Below are 20,632 nucleotides of genomic sequence, written 5' to 3' on the forward strand. Positions count from 1 at the left end.
ATGATCAATCTGAAGCTCGTTTTGATTACCTAAGAGTCAAGCTAATCTGATGCAAAACCCTAAACGGCGGTTGGAATTCCCATATTAAGAGGACGGAGGCAGTTTTTTTCCCTATTCCGCCCATGGTTTCCCCTATGAATATGCTACCCGAAAAATCACACAACTTGAGCGAAATTCGGGTTACTCAGTGGTATTGCACGGTGTCAAAATTAGATACCCTGTTCACCAGCCCAGCGCCGTACCCACTGAACTACCACACAAAATAAAATACTCCAATAAATTTCAAAAGGACAGGTAAATTTTCACAAAAGTGGGAGCATATTCATACACAATGATCCTTTCAGACTTGGTTTCTCAGATGTTTGACCTCATTTCCACCATACCTCAAATATAAAACCATCAAAAACAAGTATTGTCTTAACTTAAGAAATACAACAACAAACTGTTCAACTTATTTTCTACCGACTGTTAGAAACGAACGCAAATGGTCAGTAAATTATGTGACACAAATTCCTGAACATTAGAACATAAACAGTCCGCTAAAATACAAAAAGCCCAATGTTAATGATAACAAGGGAAATAATTTTTATCAAACCAAGTAGATGCAAGAAATCCTATTTCAAAAATGCAATTAGTAATTTCCACAAAAGAAAATAATATAAATAAATAAATATATAGATGCATCATTTTCTGCTGAATTCTATAAACAAATCACGAATTTTCCTTATTGCCAAGTAATCTAACACTGCTTGCCATATGTTCCTGTTGTTCTGATCAGATCACATACTAAAAATACATATACTCGTAATTTCCGCAATCTTAATTTGTCATTATTTTGAGTTCGTTAGGAAAAAAGGAGTGAGAAGAAAATGAAAAAATATTGCATAGAAAATTTATTTCAACTTATCGTTTCTGTTTGTGAGGTTATAATAATTCCTGAACCGCTGTTTTACTCTGTAGTTTATTCCGTGAAAATCTGAATTTGTGATTAGATCTAATGCAGTAAATTTAATTTCGTATTGTTTCCGAGGAGTGGTACTGAGTAGAGCGCTGGTATTCTTACCGAAGGGCCAGGGCTCAACCCCTGGCTAAGCCTCTGAGCACCCTCAGCTTCACCCAGGCTGTGATTTTTCGGGTACCAGATCTTCCTGGGATCCCATATGCGGCGCAGTGAAAGGAACTGCCCCCCTCCCACCCTGCTGTGTGAATTTCACACACCGTATTAGGACTCAACACTAGGTGAACTCTTTTCTCACCTTTCAAACCAACCCTCTGGTTGATTACTGTTATTTTTACTAACCCCTCCACGTCTCAAGAGACGCAAAGCACAGAATTTTTAGCAAATTTGAAGTCTTTATTAATAGTCGCTCATGAAACAGCGTTTCACTGAGCGAAGGAATTCATAAATTGTTTACTGAAGCTGAATTCATATACTTGTAAACATACACGCTGTAGCATGTAAATTAATAAGGGATAGAAAAAAATTCATGACTCTTGCGTCGTGCTCTCTTGTGACTTAAGGTTTCAATACCTTAAGGTGACACGGCATATACCACGTGTCCATCCGCTTTCCTTTGTTGGGCTCGATGTGATAACAAACGAAGATTTTACGTGCAGCATAACATACCTTACACCTTAAATCGTACACCATTAACAATTAAAACACCGTATAATACAGTTTCATTCATCAATGCTTTTTGGTCAATGTACACACACACAAGCGAGCATTCTAAGTCTTTAATTCTAAATATATTTCAAGGCAAAATTGTAGAATATATTTGTACTTAAACGCTTTCAAGATCTCTGTCTCATCATGCCTCTGAAAATTACAGAATGGTCAACACTTATCTGCTTTTGTTTTTTTTCACACGTAGGAATTGTGAAAACGAAGATAGCTGGAATAATTGATACGCAACCATTTATAATTTCATTATTTGGAAATGTAGCTCGATACTAAAAGAACAATGACACGCTGCGACAAGGAATTTCTTACGGCTAACTTTGTACGCCTAGCAAAGAAGTCGCTGCCATTGTTTCTCTATACACCTGTCTACAGATAATGTGCTCATAAGAGCAAAAAAATAGTAATTTAAAGATGCAATGAAGAAATAATATGAATAATAGCTCTGTTTCAAGGTCAGTGTGAAATATTGCTTCTAAAGATAGTTGTTCAAAGTGCTAATATGGAATTCATGCATGCAAATTTCTGCAAATGTAAGCTTACAGACAATTGGGTTAAATGTAAGTTGAATTTGATTTAACCGAATAATTATGATAATACGAGAATAGTATAAAATAATATCGTAATAGAAAATGGAGGACTCAGGAGGAAACTGAATTTTTTTTCACACTAATCAAAGCAGACGATTTTCGCTATTTTCTAAAATTACGGCTAAGTCTAACGCCAGAGTATCTTTAGGAATGTTATCAGCTCATTAATTTATTGTATACGAACGGAGTACATTTTAAACAAGTGGTTGAGGGCTTCCCCGGAAAAGTTAATTACTGACGGTAAAAGAGCCTGCCGGAAAAAGGATTCCTGCCAGCCATTGGAATTATTTGTATGGGTGTTAATGATATTTACACTAATAGCAAAAACCTTTCATGCGTTCAGATACATGCTTTACTAATTAAGTCTAAAGTGAGCACTGCTGAAATTTTTCGCTTTCTTATTTTATTCCAGTTCGTGTAAAGCATTGGCGGAGCAGGCTTCGATGTTTTAGTCCCGTTATCATCCGGGCATCCATTTCGCTCAACGCTTCGAAAGGATTCCGAGATGGAACAAAAAGGAGGCCGATAAATGAAAGATTTGTGGGCACCGAGTGAGGGAAGGAGCGACATGTGCAACGGGGTGCCCGGGGATGGATTATGCGTGGGTGGGAGATAAATGGGCTGGAGGAGACAGAGCAAAAAGAGCCACTTCGTTATCATCTGGGAAAGTGGTCCGGAGGAGGAGCGGGTCGCGGCGAGGGGGGTTGGAAGAGGAGGAGGGGGGTTGGATCCGATTCTTCACGCTTTTGATCCCACCGGAGAAACGGACATGGGCTCTTCATTTCCATTGTTTTGATTCCCTCGCAAACTTCTTACCCAGCCTTGGAAAACTGAAATCTCCGGAAATATTTTACCAATGGATTTGGCAAGCTGATGAATGCACTTCGTCTTAACAAGAAAACGGATTTATTGCACCGTCGATATTCTGGAACTGGGATGTAGATAGGTTCCACTGCCAGCTTAAAAAGCCACGTTTAAAGGATGTTCTCATTGTGCGAGATGTTTGCAATTCATACCAGACTTCCATTGTGTTGCCCAAAAGAAATGATCTGGGATCCTATTCAGATCATTGTTACTGTGTTATCCCTAAAAATACAAAAATCCAATATTTGTAATGGCATGTTGTAACTTCTGAAAAATTATTGGCGACAGCATGGCTTCATATTATTTTAAGACTCATTAAAAGATATTATGTGACCTCAAATCTAAAATGATTCGAAACGATTACAGAAAAGTTTTTTATGAATGGCTTTAGAAAAAATACGGTACGCCCAACACACACAAACCTGATACATTTTTATACATTCCATAATTAAAAAGATCAGACTATATAAATCATGGAATCGAGCGAATTTTTATCAACCAGCGAATAGCTGGTTGATAAAATTTCAGGGGAAACTCAGTCAGCCCTTATAGTTTAAAAAATATCAAAACTCATTACAGCTCGGATTCCCAGATTCCAACCACTTTAGCCATCTTAGGAAGTTAAAGGCATATTGTACATTAAAAAATGGTTCTCTTAACGACTTTTACAATTACTTAAACATTCACTTAAAAACATGCGATTCGTATTCCACGCAGTAAACCTAGACTGGAGACTTTAGAGTATTTTTGCCAATGAAGTTTTCGAGGATCGCTTGGGAATCCACTCAAGAAAAACACTAAATATTGATGCGTGAGAAATAATGGAAGCACAGACACAGGCGAGAGAGGAAATGTTAAAGGGATGAATACTGAGGAATGAAGAGGAGAAATGATACTCGGAGCAAGGGGGCAGGGAGATCCCATTTCAATCCCGCGCGGAGGAAAGGAGGGCACCCGAGATTGAATGCAGGGAGGCTTTTTGAGAACGATGCTGTGTTTGATCCTGCGCGGGAGAAGCCAAGGAAGAGAGAAGAGCCAAGGAAGAAAGCATGAAATGGAACTCCTGTGCAGTGGGACATCACAAAGCGCAGAAGGGGGCTGAATACTCTCTTCGCCCCTAACACAACAACGGTATCGACTCGAGGTGTCTTTATTCATGCGTACATCTATTTAATACCCGCATCACGCCATATTGTGGCGTAAATTTCATTGCATCAGGCCTCAGGTATTAGGGCCCCAGACACACACAAATATTAGTTCATATACTCGTATGCATTTGAATGTATATTTGCTCATATATGTAAACACTAGAATATATACACACATATTTGCTTCTATAAATTATGCAAAAATTGGTATGTTCGACTAAATAATTAAATTTTGATCTTTAAAAAAAAACGTTTGGGTGCAAGGGTTTGATTTTTTAATGGTTTTCTATCGCGTGAGGGAAGATCGAGTGCTGTGAATATGTCGGAAATGGTCCCAATCTCTCTTATTTATCTCTGTGGTCGAATTTTTTAAAATAACTTGGGGAATATTAAATCCCTCGGTATCGCAAGACAGGTCAGATCTACCTACGTGTCTAAAATTCTAAAGCTTATTTTCCGTATTCATAAATAAAGGGGTTTCCAGTCTAATTATTCCAACGAACCCGTCATGCTTATTCCTCACTCGAAGCAATCAAGTTTTAATAAGTGTTATCAAAACTCTTATTAGATTGAGGCGTTTCTCCAGTCAAATGTCTTTATTTGGGAACGAGCTCAATATTTTATGCAGAAGATATCCCGCGCGCCCCGGCATGGGCGTGAGGTAGGCACCATTAGGGCACCGACCATGAAAAGGAGAGGAAAAGGTCTGTGAAGGTGGGATATAAAACATATTTTTCCAATATCTTGAATCTCTCACGTATTGATGGTTGCATTTCCAGTTTTAATATTTTAAAAGCTAAACAAATAATCAGCATCTACCCGTATGCCTACCAAACGCACCAGCTTTTAGGTACAATGTTAAAAATAATTTTCCTTTAAACATTTTACCTAAAAGAAAATATCATGATATTCTTAAATCGTGTTTGATTAAAAATATATTCCAAACTTTACACATACTGCGACACTTCTCCCGCCGTCCGAAATCAGACATGCCGCATTCTCTCATCAAGGGCACTAAAAACAAGGGAATGAGCGTCATCCCACCCACAAAATAAGATTATGCTAAGCCGGGAATAGATTTAGACAGGTGCTTATAGCTACGCTTTCGAATAGCACGCTTCTACTCATGCCCTCATCCCTGAGTTCCTGCCACCATCAAGTAGAATGGACAGTTTGTACCGACCCTGTCTGCCTCACGCTGTCGATAATTTGCAGAATGATATGCTAATTTTCACTAACGAGTGACTGTCATATGACGTCATGTAAAAATACGAAAAAATTGTTTTTTGAAGTCAAGACTGAACATGAGGAAGAAATTAAGTCAACAAATATTTAACATCAGGTATCAAAGAACATATGCAATTCCTATAGTCTGAGTATTTTTTGAGCAACGGGAAAAATGTTTTAATGCCTCTATAGGTTCTTTTCAGCTCAAAATAGACTAATTTGTTCTTAAAAAGACATTATAATAGCCTTTTGAAACTAGCAGATACGGTTTTACTCCAAAATCATTATAAACCGGCTTGTCGGTATCTTTCAAAACGACTACAGGAGAACACTTTAAGAGCTCCCCGTTACCCACATCTCATGAAGCATCAGGAAAACTACGTCAGCTGAAGAAAACGGGGGAGAAAGGAATGAAATGCCAAATGGAGCGAAAGGAGTTTCGTCTCGCCATACCGCCTCACGTTCCAAGCTCCAGCCGACAGGCGATTTTATGGAAGAATTTTTGGTACAAATGATGGCTGTCTTCTTTAGACCATCCAGTTATATGACATACTTTCAACATAATAAATGAACACCAGATACTTATTTCCTGTAGCAAGTTCAACAGGTTATATCTAAGAAAGGAATTAATCTTGAAGGGATGAGTCAATATTTGGATAAGTCTGGAATTCGAAGCAACTCGGACGGTACAACCGTTTCTTCCCTTTCATCGCAGTTTTGTTGGCTCCAGGATTCTCATTCAATTGGAAACCAATCCCACCAATTTACTCCAAACTACCTTGGCTTATAAGCATATTTGAACCACTTCGCGTAAATAGTTCATAACGTGGGCTTCCGAAATGTGATAATTATCCCCAGTCATTTTTCATGCATCAAAGGATATACTACGTATTCAAATATGAGTAAATTGACTCTAAATACTTCAGCACGGATATGATGAAAATGGATAACGACCAGAGCAATAACTGAGGGCATTTAAAAAGTACATAAAATAGTTCCACATGCTTCTTCATCCAAGTATTTTCGGAAATGGGCAATAAAAGTCATTGCCTCACAAATGGGAAATCAAATAAAAGTAAATGGGGAGGAGTAGCTCAAGTGAGTTTAAGTTGAGGGACAACTTGCTCGGTATCTTGAAAACAACAAGTCGCCTCGAGGAAATGTTTCCTAATGCAGGTGGAGTCTTGGGAGTTCCAATTCCCCCGAAGGCGATCCTGCCTGCGACCAAAGCCGAAGGAATTTAAAGGCCTGATGGAAAGGCGCGCGGGGATATAGCCGTTCGGCCCATTAAAGGGAGCGAAACATTTTTACTTGGAAATAATCCGGATTGGGGGAAATCTCGTTTTTCAAAGGCGGTTGCCCAACTGTCGCCGAAATTTCCGTGGTGGAAAAGCGAAGAAGGGAGAAGATTGAAAAAAATAAAACAATTCACGTAAAATACCTTGAAGAGGGTGGGGGCAGTCGAGAATCCAGGAGAAACTGTGGAAGGGGCGAGAAGAGAGGGCTATGAGGGGGGGGGGAAGTCCCCGGAGATTAGAACAGTCGCTCCTGCCTCCCCCATCTCTCGCCTCGCCAAGAAATCCCTCCAAGGAGTCCCTCCTCTCGCTCTCTCCCCATGAACCCCTTCCATCAACCCCCTACCACCGCCCCCCCGGACATTCTCTTCGACTTCCCAAACCAAGGGCCAATGTCCTCCCTCTCCCATAAGCGATTCTTCCTGCTCACTAGGCACTGCCCCCCGCCCATCACCTTCACTTTTCCGACCTTCGCCCCTCTTCCCTCACGGAGCCAACTTCAACCCCCCCCCTCCGTCCCACTCCCTCCCGAGGGGTTCACGCGCACCCTCCTCCTCCCGCCACTTTCATTTGTTTGTCTCCCCGCCACGGCTGACGCACATCGCCCACCCTCATCGCCGAACTCTCCTTAGCCTCCACGCACGAAGCCTCGCCGGCGAGGAACCTCCACCGATCCTCCTCACTGGCCCCTCCCCCGCCCGAACCATCGCCACACACCACTGCGGCCTCCCGAATGTCATTGATCGCTCTGCGTCTCCGGCGGCAGACTCTCACGACGACTCGCTGACTGACTGACTGCTCGACCGCGTTGTTTGCATGTCTCGTCCCCACCCACCCCCTCGAGGTCGACACCACCCAGCGCGCCTGAAACTATCCCTTTCCTCGGCGATCTCCCTCCCCTCTCTCTTCTTCCACTAACCTGCCTCCCAATCTAACCGAGCCACCGGCATTGGAACGAATCCATGGAGGAAGAAAACAAACATGTGATAGATTTTTTTTTAATTCCACTGGAATCACTCGTACTTACGGCAGTTGGGTTGACTGCATAATTAAGGGTGTTTTGTCGACAAAAGTGGCAAACAGGTCCTGTATTCGTAACAGAATTAAAAATTCAGAACTGGATATTTTAGTTCTTTTATTTCATTGTTTTGCTACATGATTAAGTTTGTCTGAAGAGTGTTGCTGTTTGGGATCGACCTTGGCGCACGTGAATACAAATACCAGATATTTTCGGCGAAGGAGTCTTTTTTTACTTCCGAGGGCGCCTCTTAGGGTCCGCTGTCTGGAGAGAGATCTCCCTTCGATTCTCTCTGGTTTGGAATTGTTGTTCCACCTCTCCGGATTCGTTTCTTTGAGAGGGGTGGGGAAGGGGAGGATTTTTCAAGTTTAGTATTATACTTATATTAAGAAACACACCTTCTGGTATGTGGACTGTCGTACTGCATGCATACAATAACATCGGGTTTCTCAAACGAGTATTCATTATTCATAACACTCTATTGCTTTGAAATCTCTAGTAATACCCATTAGGAGGGCCGTAATTTCTGAATCTCTCCGCCGGATATCAGGGAATGCGGGATCGAGTTACGACTGAGGGAATGGACATTTTACCTCATATCTCCAGCATTTGCTTTCTGTCAAAATTATCTTGGTACTAAAAAGAAATCCGTTGATATTCGAGCAATTGGGTGTTGAGCATGTATCCTGTAAATCTGGTTTTAATTAACACTTGTATCTGGTAAGATATATGGTGTTTTAGCTGCTGCGACAAGCGAATTCACTGCAATCATTCAATTTCGTTTTAATGTATTCAAATGATATTCATCTGGAATCAATATATTCCTGGGCGCATCAAGACGTGGAGTTAACGATGAGTAGCCGAAGAGAGAGGTCGTCCACCAAGATAAACCAGGGTAGTCATGCGCCCGTCGTCGCAGGTACCGACTGAAGTAATACTATTGGAACTATCTCACCACCCTGAGACACTTTCATCTGATTGATTTCCTATTTCCGCCTATAAAATAGATAAATTAGTATATTTAACTTAAAGGCGAGCGCACATATCAATGGCACGGTAGGTCAATCTGTTGTTATTACTTTACCAGGCTGATTTTCGGCTGGAGAATCTTATCAATGGATTTTAAGATAACAATGGATAACATTCTTAATCATTGATGGATTGATTGCATTCCGAACCGATGGAAAATCGGAAAACATGTGGCGAAACAATGAAGATCTGTAAAATCCTGAATAATTAAATTAGTGATCAAGAACAGATGGCACTCATTGGATATTATCGAGTCGGTATCTGACCTCAATGTGTCACCTGATATTGAATTTCCGAGAGGAAGGTTTGAACTCACCATCCGCACTCATTTATCAGTCGCTTAATAACAGGAGCACTGGCCAAGAAAAGAAAACAGATGCTGTGGCCGCTCGTTAAGTCGACCCATTTGGATCACGAATATTTTAGATAACAAATAATGAAGATCATTCAAAACGAAAAGGTTACAATTGTATCAGAAGTCCATTAAGTTCCTTCAGCCTAACTCGTACAGCGATCGTAAAACATATAAACTACCATTTAACTGAATGTAAGTTAATACAAAAAGATAAGTTATACATGAGATTTTGTAACTGACAAAGCAGCACATAAATTTCTTAATAGGACGGGAACCAGCATAAACCTTCCTTCCAAGTCTAACAAAACTCAAGTGATAAAATTCTTTTGATAAATCTTACTGTCCCTTGTTTGATATAATCATATCTTTTGAAAACTGATCCTATGAATCCTTGAATACTACCACCCCGCGGTATCCGTAAATTAATTGTGGTCACAGTCATTACGTTTTACATATAGACTCCTTATTTTCCGGTTTGTGGGTTTTTGTCTCCTGAAGATCAGTTGCCATTTGATATCTCATCATGTTTATTAAGAGCACATCAGGGAATATAGAAACGGGAATCCTAAACTTCAATCATGACAATAAAAGGAAAATAATATGCACAGCATATGACAGCGTTTTTACTGTCATCGCATGGTTATGCCCTTGGCGTGTAGTTTTGCCACCTGAGGACTTTGATTGCATTTTTTTCGACATAAAATCCGTAAAGATTATGGCACGAGCCTGCTCAGCGTGTTCTTTTCATGCATATAAATGATATTGCAATTCATAGCCGTAAAAATACATCACATGATTTTAAAGTCTTACGCACTGCTGCTCTAATAACTTCATTCAAGGAAGTCAGTGAATAGCCGTAAAGCCCATAAGTGATTATTACTTTATGGTCCTCCGGTCATGCAACGCGGAGATCAGTTCAGCGTTTAAAGCACATAGTTTCCTAAAAGTATCACGTAAATTCAATCCTGGAGATTCCACTGGAAACGATTTCTAGGAGTTTTGGAATCATGCCAACTAAAGTTGCATTCCGAATCTGCTTGTATCTTCCTTCTGCTGCGGAGGACGCTGCCATCTTCTCGTTCTGGGGCAACTATAACACAACAAACCGAGATGAGGCTGCTTTGGGGAGGGAAATGGCGGGTGGGGGGGGGTCTACACCCGTGAGTTGTGGAGAGAGTATCGTTGCCAAGTGATGAGCTCATTCCACAGAAGAGGGCGGCTTGCTTATCTCGTGTTTTCTATATTATTTCATATAATATTTATTTGTATCCATGGCTTCGCGCTCTCCAAGCGCAAATGGTTCCGTAAATCGACGTATATACATACTAAAATCCAAATCTTGAATTGCTCGAACTCCTCCCCCGCGTTACTTTGGAAAAGAAAAATCAAAATATTTCAATGGGTTCCTCAAAAACAGTGCCAATCTTTCGCTCAATCGGAGGGGGAGCTCAGAGTGGCTCAGGCTGGCTTCATCTCCTGCAATTATTCTTCTCCCTGAAGTCTTCATCCTCCGATACCTCTGCAGATGATGACTGCCTCCTGTCGATCACTGCAGGAGAGGAAACCTTGCCTCTCTAGCACTTATAGATAAGATGCCATTACGTGTAATTGGACGTAAATTTAAACAAACTAATAGACGGTGAGAATCCATCGTATAATGAATTGTATATCATACAACATCACTCTCATTTTCTCATGAGATTTTGCGGTTACTATTCATCTAGCCTTCCTTAAAGGACAGTCAAGGAAGGTGTTATTACAGGATTGCATTAAATTTGAAACAGGGATATGATGAAGAAGTATAGAATTAATTTTAGAGGGTAATGAAGGTAGTTGCTGGTTCATGATAGTAATCTATCCATGACTCGTATTTGGCTGGTTTAGGACATGCAGATGGCTCGTTAAAATCTTCCCAAGAACACGAAGGACAGCGCGTTTCCTCGACCTCGTTGCTAAGACGGTGAGCTACTTTGTGCATACTCTGACGCTAGATGATTGCTGCTAGAAAGTGTGGGTAAATATTCATTGAAAAAATTCTGTTGTGAAAATTTACTTTAAGAATGATTTTCTTTAAATTATCCGCATCTATTTTCTTGAATAATTAGCTACTTCTCCCCGTCGATGTCATTAACCGGGTATATTTACCCGCATAACCCACATACTCTGAGAGAGGAAACTTGGGGAGGCGAAGGCGTATTTAGTGCCACCCTTCCGCTTATTTTTGGTTTATTTGGAATCCAAACACGCCCCATCGCCACCCAGCATGCGGGGCATGTCGAAGAACTCTTTTTTCAGGAAGTGTGGGAGGTAGAGGGAGGCATTTATTTCCACCAAAGAGATTCCTTGGCCTCAGAAATACCAACGGCCTTTCCATCGCTTCGCATCCGGGAAGAAATCGCCGAAAAGGCCACGGGCACTATTGATACCTGCGGAGCGGTAGGACTAAAGAAATCATGTTTTCCGCGAGGTTTTTCGACTTATTTAAAACCATGTGTGTGCCTGGGTTGTATTATTTAATAAATATGCGCAGCCACGAAAGAGGGAAAAGCGTGCCGCGATTGGCATCAGATTCGAATAGAGGCATGTCCGCCCGGCGGAGGAGAGAAGGGGTGGTATATCCTTCCTGCCGCCAGTGTTCTCCCACGAACAGATGGTCCTTTTCAAATCTCCCCTACCCACCCTCCTCCTTGTATTTTCTTCGGAGGGGCGTCGGAGTGAAGGGAGGTTCCTCGAGTAAGGAAAACGGAAAAGATTAGAGGGGTCACGGGGCGAGGATTACGTCAGCCAGGTTGTTTAGAGGTTCACCAGGGTTTTAAAAAGAAGCGGGGATGGGGATATTCGTGAAAGCAGTTTGGTTTCATTCGGCTCGTTCCACATTCGCACATCTAGCATGCAAAAATAAGACGAGGGAACACGTATAATGATGTAAAAACAGACGTAATTTCAAAACGTTTTCTTTGGAGCGTTGTCAAAAATCGTTAAATCCCAACTTTTTTCCTGGCATAAAATAACTTCGAATTTAAATTTAAATTTTTATTTGTTGACCTTGCATCTAAAAAGATTCCACTCTCCAAATCTCAATCCCTACCATGGGTTACCTTTGTAGCCTAAATGATTTTGTAATTAACAAAAGTTTTCCTCTAATTTTAAAGCTTCAGAGTATTATATTTTTACATATATATATATATATATATATATATATATATATATATATATATATACTTTCGCAGACGTAACACGGAAGTGCCGAATAGTACAATACACAGTAACACACAATATAGAAACACAAAAAAAGAACACTCACACGTATTTTCTTGATATTTCGACGGAAACAATCCGTCTTCCTCTGAAGAATATATATATATATATATATATATATATATATATATATATATATATATATATATATATATATATATATATATATATATATATATATATATATATATATATATATATATAAAGCAACAAGGATAAATTATCATTTGAGGAGCTAAGGACTTCCAAAAATAAAAAAGTTCAAACATACCACCTAGTTTTAAATTTGTTTTAGGAATTTTTCAATGCTTTATCTTTTTTTAAACACACTGACTAAAAATACACAGATTCAAAATTGTAGCGACTGACTCCGCCTCGATTATCACTTTCTAGAATACACCATGTTATTTACTAAATTAGAAATCCTCGACCATAAGGTTAAAATAGATTAAAATTGAATTATTATAGTTCTCCGCCCTATAATTGAGCCATTAAATTAGCTAAAATTTATGAAATGTGACACGGAATAATTTCTACATAATGAAAAAAGTCGTTCAAATATTTGGCGTCAATGAAGTCCTCTCAAGCAAACTCAATGTGCGTGAATTCTAGCCGCAAGTTCGGTTTTATTTATAAATAAAAATAGCATATTTTTGAGAATACTTACTTTGATAATGGCCCTTTAATTTACTTTCTGAAATTTACTGTTTTGCAGTTTTTTCCTGTTTATTATTAAATAGATAAATGAAACTTGAAGCTTATATATATGTTTTTTTTACATGGATTGATATATTTGTGTGCGAATGCACAGTTGCTGGAGTAACAGTGAATCGCATTCAATGGTGACAAGAACAAATTTAATAGGTACAGAAAATTATAGCCAATTTTAATAATCACGGTTTTCAATTATTAACTCCTCCACCACCTCCAACATTAGTTAACTGTGCTGGCTAATCATCTGTTCTTTGAAGCCAGATGCAATAAGAAGAAGAATAAAAATTCCATGAATGAATTTTTTCTTAAAATGCCCCGGCTTCCTTAATAAGAAGATATGGTTATTTACTGGTGGAGCGATTTAATGATGCCGAATAGAGGAAATTCCGGAGAGATGGATTTGACTTCGACGCTGGAGGCTCCAACGACAGGTGCCGTGGCGCGGTATCAAATGGCAGAATTAAATTGGGGGCACTAATTTCAAAGTTTTTCTTGGTTTGAATTTTTTTCGAAATCCATCGCAGCATGAAAGAAAACAGATGTTCCCGCTTGGAAGTGGAATGAGAATCGCGGCCTCTCGAACGGAGCAAGAAAGCCGAAAAGCATAAAGTATGCCCTTGTCTCTATGTTGGTGGGGATATGTTGTTTTCTGAAAAATTACTTATTGTAATGAAAAGGTTTCCGAAGGAGCTTAAGTCCGATGAAAAAACAAAAAAAGGATGAGTCATAAATGTTGCTGATTTTGCGTTCTGTCACTCCGAGATATCTCTCTAATTGTCTCATTAAAGCAATATTCAACGTTCATTGCCGTCACAATTGCGTTCATTTACAAGGATAATGAAAAAAAATCCAGCAAAAAACTGTTCCCACAGGATACATCAAGTATAGCTCAATTTAGGGTACCTAGCTTCCAAATGGGCAAAGCGCAATTAAAACCAAGGCCCGCAGGTCTTAACCAGACCCACATTCGTACTTCAATCCGTCCAAGGAAAGCCGTTGCTGAATCGCAGCAATCCAATGATGCTCTGCTAGGAGCTCATAAGATATTTAATACGAAGAAGGATGTACTATATACACGCAGCTTTCATTATAGTTTAAATTTAGTGACCTTAGAAAAAAGTAAATATTTTCTGAGTGGAGTTTCTTACTGAAGGTCTGACGCCATACAATAAGATTCCTAAAAGCATATCATGGTCCACCGAACATTACGTAAGACTAGGTTCCACTGCTCTAATTCATCACTGCGAATTCGTAAGATTATCATATAGCTTTTCAATTTAAATATTATATTTTAGGGAACTAAAATGGAGCGCTAAGACAGATAAAGCAAACAGTTAGCTACAATATTGGTATTTGTGAGTTTAATCGACTAACTGGATGTCTGAAAATATGACCTCACCTGTAATTACCGCGATAGTTTTTTCCTAATTTATTAAATTTCACTTTCAATGAAATCGCATGCAGTAAAGCTCTTTTATGCAAATATAATTAAACCATTAATAGCGATTAGTATATGATCGTAAGTGCGATGCAGTAAGTGCAAAATTTACATTAGGCCACCCAGCTGATTTCGGCGGCTGTCATCCTCAATTTAGCTGCCTGAGACTCACCTGCAAAACCAAACAAAAAGAATAATTAATACTTATTTTACTTATCTTATTTTTTTTAATTTACAGACCAATTATATTTTATCGCACGGGCTGAAAATAAAACACTTTAATTTTCCCACACCCAGGATAAAAAGGTTATTTATAACTATCTTATGGCGTCACTTTAGGCATCATTGCCTTTTAAAATATACTGCGCCTTCCCACGCTTAAGAAATATCTCATTCCTAAAGCAATACGGAAAGATATTTCATTCATTAAAATTACATTCATTTCAACAACTATAACACTTTTTCCACGGCAAATAAGATCATAGGAGTTTAAAAGACTTTTGAAACTATGCTTTCGGCATCTAAACATTGCAACAGCAAAATAAATAGCACATACTTTAGTCATTAGGTGTAAATTACAATGGCATCCTGTGCATGCTCCAATTAATTTTTTCTATAAACACAAATTCATTCAAAACAAAACTGCTACTTTAATATTGTTATTTCAAACACATTTCTGTTCATCGATATTTTTTTATTCTAATTATTTCGAAAACGCTTTCACTCGGTAATAATATAATTGAATTGACACGCAAAGCGATAAATGAATAACATTAATCTATTTTTAAGTATATAGTATTTGCCTTTTGTCTTATATCATGTCGTTATAATGGGATTTAGTAGAAAAATAGGTATTAACTATCTAAAATAGTATTCTATAAAGGAAAACAGTGCGATAAGAATGTCAGAATAAATACACAAGGTTCTGGGAAGATATTCAATGTTTCTGTCATATATTTCTCAAGTTCAAATATATTACTCAGCATTGGAGTAACTAAAAACATAGTATTTTTCAGTGGTTTATGCTGAATCAAGATTAGCCATTTTAAAACAGGTGGACCAGGTGGTAGCCAAATGGGCAGTTCGTTTGAGCGGTGAGGCTTGGAAATAAATCGAAAATGAAGCATTTGCACAATTCAGCCTAAAATCCAAGCGATGCACTTTCTGGCCACGGAAGGTTCAAGGAAATTTAGTTGTTCTGAGTAAAAATGAACTTGACCCCTTCCAATTAAATGGTGAATATTATACTCCTTAAGGATTTCTCGTATATCAGCGTGAGCTCTATAAAATCAGGACTTTTATTGATTACTATGTACTGCGGGGACATTATTCCGGAGGAACAAAGATTCAACTCAATATCTTGAGTGCTGAGATTGAAAATAAAATTTTAGGGAGGTTTGGAGATCATCATGACGTACTTATAATTCACTTTTAGACCCCCACATCCTTTAGATGTGCGTGACGATGAATCTTTGGAGGCAGAATATTCAACCCGAAAACACTGACACCATACAGGAAGCGAACATTACAACGTCGAATCGGTAAAATATTTGGGTGTTACGATAACTAAGAATGTATACTGGGGAAAAAGACATTGAAACTTAAGGAATAGCAAATAGAAGTTAGAATTCATAAAAAAGAAACTTGGGAAATGTAATGAGAGAGTTATAGAGCTGCCAGTTTACGTTAGTATGACCCCACCTTGAGTACACCGTGGGTGTATTGAATCCTCACAAGGTAGACTTAGTTTTGGAATCAGATCGAGTGCAATGTAAAGCAGCTTCTCGCAGCTTCGTGACAAGTAGTTATGAACAGGGAAGAAGTGTAACGACACTATTGGAAGAATTAGGGTGGGAGCTACCCGTTGACTGGAGGTTGAAATTCAAGTTTAATTTACTGTGTATATTTGATGCAGGTAAGTTATCCGAGGATGTTGAAGATATATACCACCTTTTTTATATTACAGACCCTGACTTACTATGGTAGATCAGATTACGTGCATAAAATTAGGAAAATAGATAGTATAACGGATAGATTTAAAATATCGTTTTTCCGTCACACGATTAGAGAACAAAATAGATACATCGCAGGCGCAAAGAGGATAATTAGTAATGGAAGCGTGTATTTATTGTCGATATCCTGCATGAAATTCAAATAGACCCTTATTAATAACTTTGTTATCGCATGATTTGCATGTACGTAAGAACCTCCTTTGGGCGCGATTAACTTTGCTCCAGTGCATGATGGAACTTATATTTGTGTAGAGGCGTAAATAGTGACGATTGTGATTTTGCATCCATGACTGGTCACCTAAAACCCAACGCCACACGCCCTAACGGCGGCTTGCGGTATATAATGTAGATGCAGACATCCTGAATCTCACAAAATTATGCAGTTACAGGGCCTTCACCCATTTAAAAGAAAGTGGTTTCAAAATTTTTTCCTGTGCCCAGCGCTCCATCGGGGAGATTATTTCGTCCAACTCACGCACAGTTTGCGGAAGAACTAAGAAATCAACAATTAACGAAAAGAGCGGATTATGGAGCGTTCGATTGGCCTCGTGGAGTCCGGGCATTAAAGGCACCCGAGATCTTCCTCCGATGTGTTCTCTTGAGTTTAGTTATCCATAGTGCACTCCGTAGGTCGAGTGCCAACTACCCCTCCTTCCTCCTCCCTCCTCTTCACCCTCCCCTCTCCCTCGGCCCCTCCCATCCATTTCTCCCTCAAAGCCTCCTCCTTCGAGACTCGCGGCCTCGCCCACGTGCACCTCGACGGGCAGAGTGATGAAGGGGAGTGGGTGGGAGGCATTTTGGTGGTGGGTGGGTGAGTTCAAAGAGAGAGAGATACTCGGGAGGAGTGGGATGATGAGGCTGGGGATGGGACGACGGCTTCGGATTGTGTGGGGGTGGAGGGGGAGGAAGGAGGGGGCGGAAAAGAAGTCGGCGCTTAAGCGACTCCGACATTGACCGTGAGTGGGACCACGCCCGCCAACCGAAACAGTTCGAAACAAAATCGAAGGGAAAAGAGAAATAGAATAAAAGGAGAGAGGCGAGAAAGAGAGGGGGAGGAGGAAGCAATGCGGTCGCGGTGGAGCCACGCCTTAATCCGATCCTCTTCCCTCTTCTCCTCCGTCTTCTACCCCCCCCCCCCCTTCTGATCCCCGCCACTCCCTCGTTTCCACTCTCGACCACCCCTCATCCGTTTCTCTAGGTGACGCGAGGGAGAGGAAGACACCGCTGGGCGCCCTCGTAATCGGGCCGCGTCCTTACGACTCCCCGCGCGCCAAACCAACGACCGGCTGACCACGGCGATGCGCCTGGGCCAGGACGGTAACAGTCCTCCCGCATTTACGCATCTTTCCTCTCGTTACTCGGCCCTAAAGCTCTCAATAGCCGAGAAAACTTCATGAACCCTTCCCGGAGCCCGGCCCCGTGATTCCGTGACAGTTGTTTGCTGTGCGTACCGGTTGTAAAGGTTGGAGAATGCCCTTCGGTAGCGACCGATAACCGGCCGAAATGACACATTTTTCTTCAAGGCGATTGTATCTATTTCATGCAATCGAGCTAATATTGTGCGCGGAATAAAAATAAAAGACAATGACCAATATTATTATTATCAAATTTTTTGAATTATTGATAAATTTGACAGACAAGGCAAGCATTACAAATGGAATTCTTAAGGATCCACTGATAATTTTCCCACTGAAGTCCCCTGATCTCTAAAGGTCTGTTAAAAAGAGCTAAAACTTAAACTTGATCTTTGATACTGTATCCTTTTAACCATATAATTTCTTTCCTTGCCTATAAGCCACCAATGACCTTACAATAAGTACGGGTTTTTTCATATGTATATTATCATTTATGCGGAAATGTTTATTTTTTTCTTCTAACTCATCATTCAAATAATTTATTATTCGCTCATTTTAATTTAAAGAACTTTCTCTGATTAAATCGGCAGCAACCGCCCTCGAGAGCACCAAAATTCAGTTATGCGGAAACTGCTCGATTCCCACGCTCTCGCCACCCAAACTATTCCACCTTTCCTACTCTTTCCCCTCTGTCATTTCTGATTCGTTGCGTTGGATGGGGCACGAAGCAAAGAGATAAATGGTCACCTCTATCCCAGGGATCAGATCCAGTAGTAGATATTTCACTGATGCATTGTTTTGAGCAAAAGACGAGTCGCCATATCTCACGCTTCCAATCTCTTCGCTTAATTTCTTTCAGCTTGTTTGCTCCCTTGTTCCCTTGTAATCCTTCTAATCTCGCCTTTTGCTAATCGGTTTTTTCCTTGTTCCGAAGGCGCTTTTAGGTGTAATAGGATTAATCAAACCGTAAAAGCTAGGTTCCCGCTGTGATGCTTACAAGGTGCTGCTCATTTCGAATGCATTCTTTGGTTTTATGGCATGCACCGACAATGCTGGTACATGCAAATTTCATTATGCAACCTTCTATGGGCAGAGTGGTCTGTAAAGCATGATTAATTATTTTATATTTTCCACACATTGTGGGCACTCTCGCAGGTAAAACAACAATAAAATTGGATATGGTGCTCCGCATACAGGAAGCAGTAGTATTTCCATCGATGCTTTGCATCCTAATGGAAACAAACTAACACCGAGGGAAGTTATGGGTGGGTCCATGGAAGCTGTATTGAACAGAATGATTTTTTTAAGTGCTTAAGGCGAAAGATAAGGTTAAGGAATGAATCACAATTAAAAGGTGTTTATTAAATTTAGGAGAATAAATAATGTAAGGTTTGAACTATCATTAGTTTTCCTATTACCTGACCATTATTAACGCTGGGTTCTTTCAATCTGATTATTCTAATGATTCTAGTAAGGAATGAAAAAAGATTTCAGGGGGGTTGAAATGGCTACTAGCTAATTGAAAAATTGTTCAGAGGTATCTCATTATTTCTTATATCAATGGTTTCGCTCCCAAAGAACCTTAGAATTAATGTCACAAAAAACACTAACCGAATGGTTTGGGGAGTTTCATAATTATTTAAATATTGATATAAAAACGTTTTCTATTTATTATTAACTCTTGCAATTTTTTTAAATTACTTCAATTTCGCGGGAAACACAAAGAGTCGAGTCTTTCTAAAAAAAGAAATAAGCGCTCATCGTATCGAGCATCAGTATTTTGCCGCTGTGACTTAACATACGCATGCTTTGAATAGAGATTTCAGGCTGATTAAAGCGTCCTGGCGTTTTTGATGCCCTTAAAATTCAAGACTACACTTGCATCGGGAACTATTTACAATTGCAATGGAATAAAAAGTGCGTCATCTCTAACTAGCAGCAGTGGTGTTCAAGTCTCATGTATTTTTAATGAATTGCATTAGTATTCCCGTAAAAAAAGGTTCACTGAACTCCAAAAGTCGTCGCCAGCATGTTACAAAAAGAGTGTCGGGCTCGGCCTTCACGTCTCCCATGCCTGCACGTAGTTAAAAATCCAAATGGAATAGGTATTCTCGAAAAAAAAACAAAAACAGGAAGTGTTTCCTACTCCTGTTTACTGAAGTCGTGCTGCATATAAATACGAGTACTTGCCTAACATACAAAGGACGCTTAGCAGTCGGCTCCATTCCACCACTGTGGCAATGATTAGAAATTCATCTTTTTTCAGAGGATTGACAATATAAACAGTATAAACTGGACAGTACGCTTTTATTTTCAGTTTCTGATGTTTAAACTAATATATTGATCTTTTAAGTTTAATTAAAAGTATACTATCATTTTTCACAATCCTAAAAAATTAACTTTCACCCGTAGATTCTCAAATGGTGAACGTACACTCAAACTGTCCTTGAAGAGATAGTGATATACCTTGTTGCAATGGCACAGGCATTTTATTCCTTGAAGAAATACATCCATATTGAACTTAATCACATTTAAGCTTATTTCTGATGAGATATCACTGGATAAGTTAACTATTTACGTCATCTTACTTCGTTATTCAGGAATTAAGACACAGATAATCAAAGTAGAAATCATCGCGGAAATATGCT

The sequence above is a fragment of the Hetaerina americana genome, unplaced genomic scaffold (genome assembly GCF_022747635.1).
Source record: "Hetaerina americana unplaced genomic scaffold, ioHetAmer1.1.p SCAF_36, whole genome shotgun sequence".
Lineage (NCBI taxonomy): Eukaryota > Metazoa > Arthropoda > Insecta > Odonata > Calopterygidae > Hetaerina > Hetaerina americana.